The sequence below is a fragment of the Drosophila teissieri genome, chromosome 2L (genome assembly GCF_016746235.2).
Source record: "Drosophila teissieri strain GT53w chromosome 2L, Prin_Dtei_1.1, whole genome shotgun sequence".
NCBI classification, from domain to species: domain Eukaryota; kingdom Metazoa; phylum Arthropoda; class Insecta; order Diptera; family Drosophilidae; genus Drosophila; species Drosophila teissieri.
In genome coordinates this window covers 13,499,600-13,511,903 of record NC_053029.1, presented here as the reverse complement: position 1 = coordinate 13,511,903, position 12,304 = coordinate 13,499,600, and the positions used below count along the sequence as shown (strand labels likewise).

General features: G+C 37.9%; 1 protein-coding gene across 1 annotated transcript in view; it reads right to left on the bottom strand.

Moving 5' to 3' along the window:
• LOC122626406 (protein nubbin-like) overlaps positions 1-3,142 on the bottom strand; it is a 51,393-nt gene extending 48,251 nt beyond the window's left edge. Inside the window, exon 1 of the mRNA XM_043806656.1 lies at positions 3,127-3,142. The gene's annotated coding sequence lies outside the window, so the exon portion shown is untranslated. The remainder of the gene's footprint in view (positions 1-3,126) is intronic.
• Between the last annotated feature and the right edge of the window lie 9,162 nt (positions 3,143-12,304).

Below are 12,304 nucleotides of genomic sequence, written 5' to 3'. Positions count from 1 at the left end.
ATAACCGTCTGTGTTTGTTAACTAGCCAAGTCTTACTGTAATTGACTAATGAATGGCATTCATTGTTCCTGCTTTTTTAACTTGTGACAAATTTATTTATTATTACTTCGCTTTTTTGTTCTTGTGTCACGCTCAATTGTTATTGCCTTCGATTATTGGCAGACGGGTCCTCAAGAACAGACGGCGATCTAAAGGCTATCACGTGGTAATAACTGATCGCCTTATACAAGAAGTCTCAAGTGCGGAACTGAAAAAGGTCAATAAAAGGGGGAAGCACAATGTTATAGTTAAGTCAAGATCTATACAACGGGAAGTGTTTCTGGGAATTGCGATATTTGGCTTATACTGAATGTTAGATAAGAATACTGATGCAATTATAAAATAGAAATATTAGTTAGCTGTTTGACTTTGTAAGTATGTGCTAGTATATTGTCTTTTAAAGATAATGGACATTATATTAAATAGATGGCAACTCAGCTGATAAAAATGAAAAATATTTTAAAGAAGATGCAAGTATCTGCTTGCAAGTATCTTGCTAATGAACCAAGTATCAGGTACGTAGCCCTTAACTGAAAGCAAATGGCCACTTGAGGCCAGTTCTATCGCACCGGACCTTACCTAACGCAAAACCATCGAATCGAAGAATGGAAAACCGGTGCAAACCGATTCCCTTCATTGCGAAATGTGAAACGTGTTAAGCGAAACGAGCCCCCCAATGAACTTTGCTCGGACTAAACATCAGCCCATATTTCGAGATTCTAGTTTCTATTGTTTACCCCGGTGAAAGAATTACGAGTTCCAAGAATTGTGGCACACACTTCAGAGCAGCAAACTCAAGTGAGGAGTGAAGTGACCTGAAGTGGGGGGCGCAATAAACGAAATCAGGTGAATTTAATCACGAGCATTCAACTTATTTGTTAATTTTGCAAATTATATTTTATTGGCTTGCTCCTATCGAAGTTTCGCAGATGGAGACGATGGGAGTGGGGAGAAAGGATACTTTTGACGAATTTGGCTTATCAACCGCAAAGAAATCAATAATTCTTATCAACCATCCGCTGACTCTTTTGTTCGCCAAGTCTCAAGTGATTCATATTTAAATGATATACGGAAATGATTAGCTTGATAAGATTTTAACTTGCTGATATCTAGCTTCATTTTGTAATGCACTTTCTTAGTTATTCAAAAAGGGTGACTATGAAGCTATTTTCGGAATGGGTGTCAGAAATATTATATGCCAGTTCAAATTCCAATTAATATTTTATCAAGTAATTGAAATTTGTAAAGAAAGTTACTCTTGAGAGGTAAAAAGAAATACATTTGTAGAGCATTTAACTGTCACCTTGTGTCAACTTTTGCCATCAAATCGATACCCATTCAATTGATTAGTTTTTCGGGGCTTGGCCAAAGTTTCATTGTTGAACACGTCGTCGATGATATGCAAAGTGCAGGGGTATGAAGTGCCTGGCATGGCACTGGTTCTTGGCTGACTCTATCTCACCTGGAGGTGTCTTATCAGGCCGGAGCAAACAAATTGAACTCATTTTTCTTTTTAAACAACAGCTTCGACGCAATTGTCGACACGGGTCTACACATAGATATAGATACTCCAATAAGACCCGACTCGTCTTGGTCTTCTTGGCCCGGTCGGGCTTAATCAGTTCAGTTCGGCTGGAGGAGCACCGAATATGGTAAATGGGAAAACGCAGTCGAGATAATGCTACGTTAAGAACGAGAACGAGTAGGAGAAGGAGAAGGAAGGAGCAGGTTCCATGCTTCCATTCCATTTTTATCTAATTAGGCTAAGCAGCCAACGCCACAAACGCTGCACAAATATTTATTATTGTACTGTAAAAATAATCAATCACTCGATCGTTACAGCAAATGGTAATGGTATCTGTACGGCTGTATCTGGTATATACGCCACCCAGATAACGGCATTTGAATAAGAAAAATAAGAAAAAGTAAAACAAGAATGAGTGTCCAACCAAAAGGAAATGCAGCTCCAACTTGTCCAGCGGCACTTGAACTCAGAACTGCGGCACACCACAAGTGTTATGCTAATAAAACATATCGAGACGATCGCCTTATCAATAAGGCAACATAATATACTCGTACGCTTGTGTATTGATATAGATATACACATTAAACAAATCGAACTGTGGGGTGGTACGATATTTAAAGTGTAAATCGATCGGTTCTTCTTACACTTTGTTTGCCGTATTTATTTATTTCAATTTCAATATTTTTTCTCGCCTCACGGTTCACCTCAGCGATATTGCGAAAGATACTGGAGCTACAGGTATCCCACTTCAACTTTTGTAGAGTAAACTTTGATGCAGGTTCTGTTTACCTGCGGTCTGAAACTCGAGGCGCCTTACTTAAAAATGGTTTAAACAACCCCCCTCTTAAATGGTATACATTTCCCTTCAATCATTTTCATTAACCTTGTACCTCTTGAATCTTAAATGGTGGAAAGCCCTAGATTGTCAAACACTATTTACTGCTGCGGGTGGGGAAAAGCCCCTCTAAAACGCTAAGGAACATAAATTCAAGAATGTTTCATTTATTAAAGCTTGTTCAAGATTGCAGATTAGGATTGTGAAATTCTACACGGCTTTGATTAACTGAATGAATCATGATTAGGGTCCAGGTGGCCTGGAGAACTGTTATCAAAAAAAAGTTCGGATGTCACTTGTAAAATTGATTAACTTTGTTCGATCTTATGGAAAAAAGTACGGCATTTTTGCCATATAAAATGGTCAAAACTTAAAACTTTATTAAATATCATTATTTCTTAAATTTAAATTTCATTATTTTGTTTCATAAATTGATTAGTGAGGAAGGTAAATAAATTTTAAAGTTCCTAAAAACTCTTATGTAATATTATGCGTTTTAGAAATTTTTATAAGTTCTGAATTTATTTTCTGCACAGTTTAAGCAAAGTAAACAGTATAAACAAATTAATTGCAACTACTTTTCAAATATAACATCTTGTACAAAGTTAAACCATTAATAAAATACAGTACACTTTCGCTTATATCCACCTTGTTATACATTAGTGTATTTTAACAATTTTTCTATATTTTTCATAACTTAATGAAAAACTTAACTCATTAGATTTACCTCTGTTGCTAAGTTTTTCAGACAACTTTTCAATCATTAGATATTAAATTCATTTCGTCCAAGTGAATAAGTAATAAGTTATCCTTTTATTTATCTACACAATTGTGGGCACACTTTAAAACTATAAGCGTATAGTTTTTCAATAAACTATGATGTTTCCAAAAGCGGAATTTGCGTCTCATTTGCAGCACGTTTCGATTCGCACAAATGCCGCCGTCAAAACGCAAAAAACTGCGGCACAAAAGAGATCGGAAAATCGCGACGCGAGAGCGATGAGAATGGGGACTTTTATTAGAGGGGTGTCTTCAGAACGAAGCGAATCGTTCGGGATCGTATTGTATCGGCAGAGTAGCGCATGGGATATCGCGGAGGACACAATGTGTTGCCAAATTCCGGGGAGCGCGCGCACTTGAGCTACAACCACTGAACGCTGAACTCAACTGAGGCGAGCTCGCCGAAAGTATCTTAAAGATGCGCAACGGATCGGCAGCTTTAACGGCAGCGGGCTGCAACAAGTTTTTCGCCAAATCCATATAAACAAAAGGCAAATAAACAAACGGCAGTGCACTCAAACAATTGCAATGTGAAGTGTCTCTGTGTTCGCTTTTGCTCGAAGTGTGTGTGACTTTAGGCGCTTGTATCTGCTGCAGGTACTCGCACACACAGATACACACCTGCTTGCAACATTGCAATTCTGGGAGAGGGATAAGAGAGAGAGAGAGCATAAGCTCTCTCAAGCCGTAATGAGTTATGTTTAAACACTAATTCATTTTCGCATATAAAAAAAACAATTAAGTTTCCTTTGAGAGCCATGTCTCAAATCTCTCGCTCTCTTTTCGCGCTCCACAATGGAGCGCGGGGGGTGGCGATGTTGGTCGGTGCTTGGAGCGCACCACTACCACTGCAAAAAGTTGCGATCGCTCTCTTAGGTTCCACAAAAAGCTGGCCCATTGGCGAAAAAGAGACAACTAATCGCGCTCGCTAATTTGGAACGCACACTTTTGCATTATTCAAATCTGGTTGCTCGCCATCCCTCTCGCACCCGCATGCTCCCTCGCCTTATTTAAATTTATGATTATCGCCGACTTGTGTGTGTGCCTACTTAATCCAATTGGAGGTGGAGCCGCGTTTCTCTGTCCAATTGGGAGATACGCTCGCATAGACTCTCATTCCGCCTGCATATAGCGCCTCGTTAACTGTCACTTTGACGCAAGTGGGGGGCTTTATCTTTATTTTGGGGCCTAGATTTATCCAATTGGATTTTTGTTTTGCAAACTTGTTTTGCCAACGCCTCTTATTGGCAGCGCTATTTTTAGGTCCGCTTCGGCTATTAACTAAGTACAAACTGATTAGAGAATCGCTCTTATTGGGAATTTGTGGTAAAAGCTTTTAGATAAGGGGGTCTTAGTATTTATTTCTTTTGATTTCCGGTTAGTATTTCAGTACAGTTCTTTTATATTCTTATTCTTCAATCTATCAATTAATTAAATATGACTTGGATTTATGTATTTCTATAATTTCTATAAATTAACACTCGATAATAGATAAAAAAGCAAAATTTTATTTGTATTGCTACTATCTTACTTACTTTTTGTTAACAATACCTTCAAAAATTATAAAAAATAACTCAAATTATTATTTTAACATGATGAAAAAAGGCTTTTTATTAAAATTACATACTGCCTCATAATTTATCTATTAATCTCTGATAAAAATTGTGTTTCTATGGCGTATACTTTATTTTATCTGGATAAACTCAACAATGTAAATTAATCATCAGTAATTCGACAGAAATATTTCCCAGCTAAACGGTGATCCATTGAATGGCGAAGAGCACTCAGGTTGGACCTGCCCCGCGGAGTTTCCATTGAAGGGCATTGTTTTGGAGGGCGCCGCTGCCTCACAAATCGCATATCGCAAACGCACGATCTGCTGACACAATTCCGCCAGCAATTAAGTTGATTCACCTCCGCGGGCTTGGATATTTTACCTGTTGCTCAATTTGCCGGCGTTTAAGAAAGCTGTCAACAGCGATCGGGCATCGGGAATTGGGAATCGGCCGGCAGTCGACGACCTGGGTGCATAATTCCGGGCAACTGGAGCTGATCTTGGCCAATTGTTTACCATATGCAGTCCGGCCAGGCATTCCAAACTGTCCGCTCGAGCTTATTAGCCTGTCGTTTGCATTTCTGCGGTATTTCCACTTTGTTCAAGGCGCCGGCCTCCCAAGTGAACGGTCCCCAATTTGAATGCAAATTCCACGCATTGCGCGCTTTTGGTCATTCAAATGTTGCCGCTTCACTGTGGCCGCGAAGTTATAGATTTAATGCCGCGGTAGCAGGGATACCCTATCCGTAGGGGAAGTACACTTTTATTAATCAGCTGCAAATACTTATATGTAATTAGTAAACAAAAACTGCCTTTTTATGTTTAACAATATGATTTATTGTACAATTTTTGCATTTGATCTAGGTAAGTCAAATATATTCTCTTTAGGTTTTTGTTTTAAAACATGCCCACCCTTCAATTTATTCTCTTTAATCTTCTGAATAAAAAAGTAACTTATATCGAACAAAAAAAATTTAAGCTTAAACAGAAAATTCGAATTTTTATTTGTGTTCTTAACTTAATCTTATATTAATACATAAATAAATAAATATAAAATAAATAATAAATAAAACCTAAATAAAGAATATCAGTAAGAAAAAACTATAACATTTTTATAATTAATAAATTTTTACATATTTATAAAAATCTCAACACTTCCGCTTTAACTTTTTCACGTTTTCAGCTCTAAATTTCCGCATAACTTGGTATGAACTTCTTCAAAAAGGTAACAAAATGTGAAAAATCCTAATTCCTCTAATCATGAAATTCTTGCCTAATAAGCTTCTATTACAATACGATGATATACGGCCATTACAAAATGATGGGCTGTCCTTCGGCCGATGGTCTCTCATCATGGTTGGATTGGTTCCTGGAACTTGAGTCGATGTTTAAATTAGCATTTAAATGTTACTCCAGCCGAGGCATTTCATCACAATGTTACATTCACATTACTCAGTCAGCATAAAATTGCAAACACATATTATTGACACATCATTATCAATCAAAGTTATGCTCAGTTGAAAGTCCGCAATGCTTCCGCAAAACAAAAAGAAGAAAAACCTCGAGGAACAGAACAGTGTTTCTACTCTCCGCGCAGATTACAGCTAAGTTTTATGACCATGATTTATGGCAGAATTCTTCCTAGGCGGCCGTTCTGGTTTGATGGTCCAGGCCAGGCCCAGTGCACCATGAAGCATCCCAATCCAAATGCGAATGCGAATGCGAATACGTATACCTCGCATTCGTATTCGTATATGACTCCGAGAAAGACACACTACACACTCGCTGACACGCACAGTCTAGATGCGAGTACGTATCTAGATATCTGGCAGATACACCGCCGAGCACGAGCACTCTAGCATGCTTTATGGTCTAATCCCGATGGTTAGTTTTGTTCAGCATAAACTGCTCGATTTCATGTGATAGAATGTAGCAGCAAATCAAATTGTTAGCCGCCTCATTCTGCGATTTTACATCCATATTTATTTGCAATAATTTGGTGGCTTTATGGCATTCCCTCATTTTGCGCTGTTCGCCAAATGCGTTTGTCTTGTTTAATCTGATTATAATTGGTAAAACAGCGGCATAAAATATTCCAAATGATTGTTATGCCAAAGATAATGGCGATTTTGCGATTTCGCGATTTTGATAACGGCCTGCCCTTATAATAAATAAAACAGAAATGCTACTGTTTAAGTGCGAAAAACATCAAAGGAAAATATTTGGGATAAGCTGGAAGGGTATGTCGATTTTTAGGAGCGGTCTGTAATTTTCTAGCATAGTGTATTCAACAGGCATAAAATCATACATTTTCTTCATCCTTTCATATTTTAGCCTGATCTATTCGAACCTTAAGTTAATATGTTAATAGAATGAATAGCGTGACAATGTAATTCGATTTTAATTGGAGTCAGGTACTTAGGCCACCCGGTACTTTTAGCTACTAAACTTTAAAACATGACCCAAGATATTCCCCTACACACTTGAATCAATAAGAGGGAGTTTTCCCTAGTGTAGAACTAGAATCTACTACCAATTTTTCACTTCACACTTGCAGCACGCCATGCCGACCACATTTTTCTCTTTAACGCATTTAAGCCGCAGTGGTTAACCCCAAAACTTTGCATTTATATTAAAAAAAAAAGGGGAGCGCGAGGAATCAGGGAAAAACAATTAAATGTGATATGAAAGGGGTTGTCTGCAACCGAGTCGTTGACAAATTGTGCGATTATGCTAAGGCCGGCCAAGAAACAGAAAGTTTTATAACTTTAATTGTCGCGTTACAACACCCGCCACAGCAGCAAACACAAAACGCAAAGTGCAGACAACAAAAGGCGATGTAATTATATATCCACTATATAACTATATAGTATATCCACTTCAGGTCTCCGCTGACACGCGGAATTCTTCTGGAGCATTACAAATGAGGCATTGGCGTGCCGTTCCCTTGATTATTTTAATTTTTTATTAGCGCTTCTTCTGCGGCTTAATTGTTTTTAAGCAAATCGCACCTTAGGGCACAGATGTCTGGCTTTAATATTATATTTGCTTTTAGTGCAGACGTATAAAAGTTTATGGTGCATAAATAAATGAATTTATAAAAATATAAACATATTGTATTGGGCGTTTTAAAATGTAAGCTTATGGAGTGCTGTAAATAAGTGCATCAAACTCAAGCAACAACTTTAAGCACGGTCTGGTATTAATTTTCTTAAAAATGTTTATTAAGAATAGTAAAAAGGTAATGCAAGTTTATCTAATCCGCTTTTACTTAGCATAGTCCCACCCTAAAACACGCCTCCTTGAACTGTAAAAATAAATTCAAGCATTACAAGTGGTTTTTTCTTTGTCTGTATTAAATGATAGGCTGGGTCTGGAAATTGCTCGAGATTTCCATCTGTAAAACACTTTTTGTGTTTTCAATTGCGTTTCAGCTCAATAGTTAATTATTTCAGGAAGATTTCCAACAGTTTAACGGCTTTGTTGTAACTCTTGGCGCCAACGGCAATTGCCTGATTTGAAATCTACTTTAAAAGTTGGTAAATTAGAGTTTACAGTTCGACTTGGGTTATTATAAATGCACTTCCTAATTGAATTGCATTTGCTTGAAATAATTGATGAGGTAATGAAGGTGAGGCTCCTATTGAGATTATAGATATGACAAGTGGGAAATAAGCCATTAGGCATTACAATATAAAGAATCTGATATGGACAACATAAGAATTGTAATTCAATTTGGGTTCTTGTGTTTGATTTTGTTAACCCCTTTTAATTGGTACAAGCATATTGAAGCACTAGTAACTTTGAAGTGTTAACTAAAATAAAATGAAAGCTAAAAGATAAAATATAAAATAAATAAATATAAACTCTGCAAAATCTTTAGCAAAGAAGGTTGTATGCAAAATCCCTGAAGAATGTTTAGTGCTTTCCCATATTTTAAAGTCTAACACAATATCATTTTTATATACTTCCTAACAAACCTGTAGTCATATAAGCCGTTTAAACTAAAGAGCAGCAAATGCAGAGGAAAATGCAGCATTTAAGAGACGCAAAAATGCTGTATAACAAGCGCCAAGTTTGCCACACAAATCAAAGCCGATTTGCCGTTTGCCGTTTGTGTACCACTTTGGACATATATGGAAAAATTAGTGGGATGTTTTCGAATTGTCCAGTATCCACAGTATCCAGTGTCCAGCATTCAGCATTCAGAGAGCGATGATGACGATGGAATCGGGGGCCCAGGAGTGTGTGTTTCGACCAAGGTGTCGTCGTCATTAGCGGTTGTAGTCGGTGATGGTGGAAAAGCGAGAGATATGTATATATATATATTTGATAATGGTGTTTGATTTTTGATTATGAAATTTAAAGCACTCACAGGCGAGGCGGTACGATTGTGCGGTGTCCCCATGGATTCGAGTGGCAACACAGCCTCACGCCAATAAACGCGCAATTATAATAAAAATAATCACAGGGGCGACTGACGACCGACGACTGCTGATCCTCTGCATTTGGTCATAGTAGCTGCTGGCCGGGCCAAAACCGTTGAGCTGGCCAACATCCAACATCCAGCATCCCAGTTCCAGAGGCGTTTGATCATTGCGATCATTGGACGTGGAGGACGTCCATCGTTCCCGACGACCGGATTATCGCCTTTTCGAACAGCTTTTTCCTCCGCTGTTCCCATTCTCTATACTATCTCATTGCGACGACAATTGGCGAGTAATTGCTGCTGCATAATAATTCGCCACCATCCATCGTTGGCCTGGTCAAGTTTTTGCGCCTCTTTGCTGGCGATTTTTTCTGCTTTTTTGCCATCTCCACTTAATCCGTTTTTGGTTGAGTGGGTTTCCTGAATTTATATAGTAGAAAAATATGATATTCTCAGATATACATTCATTTGTTCCTAATTTAATAAGGAGAATTAATTAATGTGGTATGAATTAAATTAACGAAGCAATTAGACACAAATTCCATTACAAGGTGATGCAGCTCTGAAAAATGCCTTTAACGGCATGGCCAACTAAAAAGTGGCAAAATAATTCATTATAAAAATGTTGCGAAAAATTACCATTGCCAATAAGGTTGTGTTGACTTTTGCGAGGCGAGAAGGCTGTGCATATATAAATTATACTTTTGGGGTGGAGCAAGTTTGCTTCTCATATGCCAATTTATGATTTTCTGATGGGAATGTCACCATTTTTCATGGTGGCGTACTCGATTGTGACATCTAAATATTTATAGATTTAATAATTCAGATAAAAATACCAATAAAAACTCCAATAAATGTATACACAAGCAAAACAAAGCATTTATTAAATTGTTTTTATTGATATTGCCAGTTGGTTTTGGGTTTTATTGGCTTTTAAAATTAGTTTTTAAATTATATAAGCTCAAATATTATTTTAATCTAGTGCTTCAAGTTTTCAGTCTTTAGAGGAACGAATTAAAAATAGTAAGTCCCGTACAATAATCAACCTACTTATCCCCTACTTAGTAGCTGGCTCCTTCTCATAAGACCTCTCTTTTTCATAAGATGTTTGCCTAATCAATCATTAAGTGTCTATTAGTGCTTATCTACGGCTAACAAGCCATCAAAAGCAGTGGAAAAAAGGCATTTTCCACGGTCATCAAATCAATATTCAAAAAGCCTCCACTACCAAATTGGCAACAATCTGTCAGATGCATTTCATAAAGCTTAAACGGCGGCGAGAAAAACCCCAGCTCCGTGCTGTAAGAGGAGTGGAAAAAAGTCGAAAATTGCTTTATGAACACGTTTCAATTGCGTTTTGCCAGCCAGCTCGCCAGGCATGTTCGATGTCATGTACTCCATGGCTGTAGTCTAGGGAGAGAGACACTTCTCCGGGCCTGATGAAATCGATCATTTTCCCACGATCGGATCGACTGGATCGGATCGGCTAAGATCGGCTCGCCTGTCAGCGGCCCAAGTCTCAATGACTAACTCTAACTGCACAACAAGTGGCCACTGGCCAAGTGGCAAGTTGGCCAGGTACAAAAAACCGGGGGGAAAAAAAACCTGACCAATAGCAGGCATTACTTGATTTGTATGTGCTGCTATGTAAATGCTATAAAAGGATTTTGATTACGGCCAAATGCCGGCCCCGCCCGCTGGACGACATGGGCCCAAGGTGTCTGAATTCTATTGGGATGGGATGCGATTCAGAGGAGCTCTTTCTTCCCAGAGGCGGAAGCATGACTAGGCGCCTTTTTCAGGTCTTGGGCATTCATTGATCGATATCAGGAAACTACGACTCGAACATTTAAATCATGCCTTCACTCAACCTTTTCTTTATGGACTCTTAATACAAAGAGATCTGCACTAGTTTCTATTAAAAGAAATACCATTTTTGGCCTATTTTCTATTAAATTAAAATGTAAAGTTTAGATAATTTCAATGAAGATACAATCGATTGTTAATATACATTTTTAAGCCAGTAGTATTTTTTAAAAACCTATATTTTTCAGATCTCTAGGCAGTTTGAAAACCTTTGTCTTCCATTTGACAACTAAGTCCCCTTTCCCTATCACAAATCATGATTAAACACTTTTCCTTATTCTAATTAGCAGGTGGTTGCCCTTTCCCCCATCAACACCTTCTTACCAGTTTCCACTGGTCTTACGCACTCGCCATGACTGGTGAAAAAAAAGAGTATTTGAGCCGCTTAATTGGGGCGGACAGTCAGCTCGATCCGCTCAGTTCTTTGACATGTTTTCTATTTGTCTAATTTGTCAAGTTTTGACTGGAATATTTTCGGTTAGGAAAACGGAAATGATCCGACAAAAAACTTGTGGCTTCGAGACATTACAATTTTTGGAGTTTGGAATTAACTTGAAAGCGTGGCCAGGTTTTTGGGTTAGGCAGAAACTGAAAAAATACATATTTAAATTGATCCCATTGGGCTCGTGTTCAAACAATGCTTATTTTGTGTCTTGATTGCGGCAAGCGTGCTTCGGTGTTTATTTATTTGGTCGTGGATTCGTGGCAGGGCATACATGCAGAAGTTTATCTTTGGCTTTTGGAACTCACAAATCGAATCGTATGGTAACCTAATGAGCTTAAAGTTTGAGCCTCTTCATCTCGAAGGCATTTGAAATTTAGCAATAGATACGCGTCTAACATCAATGTACTTACGAATTAGCTCTGTTTGGGTTTAATATAATGAGAATCCGTCATTTTAGCAGCAATGACTACATTCTTTAGAACGCAGATTTCCAAAAACATTACAAATTCCATTGGAAAATTCGGCACATTCAGATACACATTGATTCTGTGCCTCACGTCATTGTTATTTTACAGAGGAGTACCTAAAATACAAATGCTTTTAAGCAGTTCACGATTTTAAATAGTCTCTTACCTTAGCAAACTTTTTTGAGTGGTATAAAGACACATATTATTGATTTTTAAAACTTTTTCTTTGCCTAGCTTCATTTTAAGGTCCTTACTTCTTCAGAGTCTGAAACAAACTGAATGCTGGAAGTAAAAAAAAACTTCGAGCCACCCTTTCTATAAAAAATGAACACCCATTCAACCCTTTGAATGGTCTCTCACTTC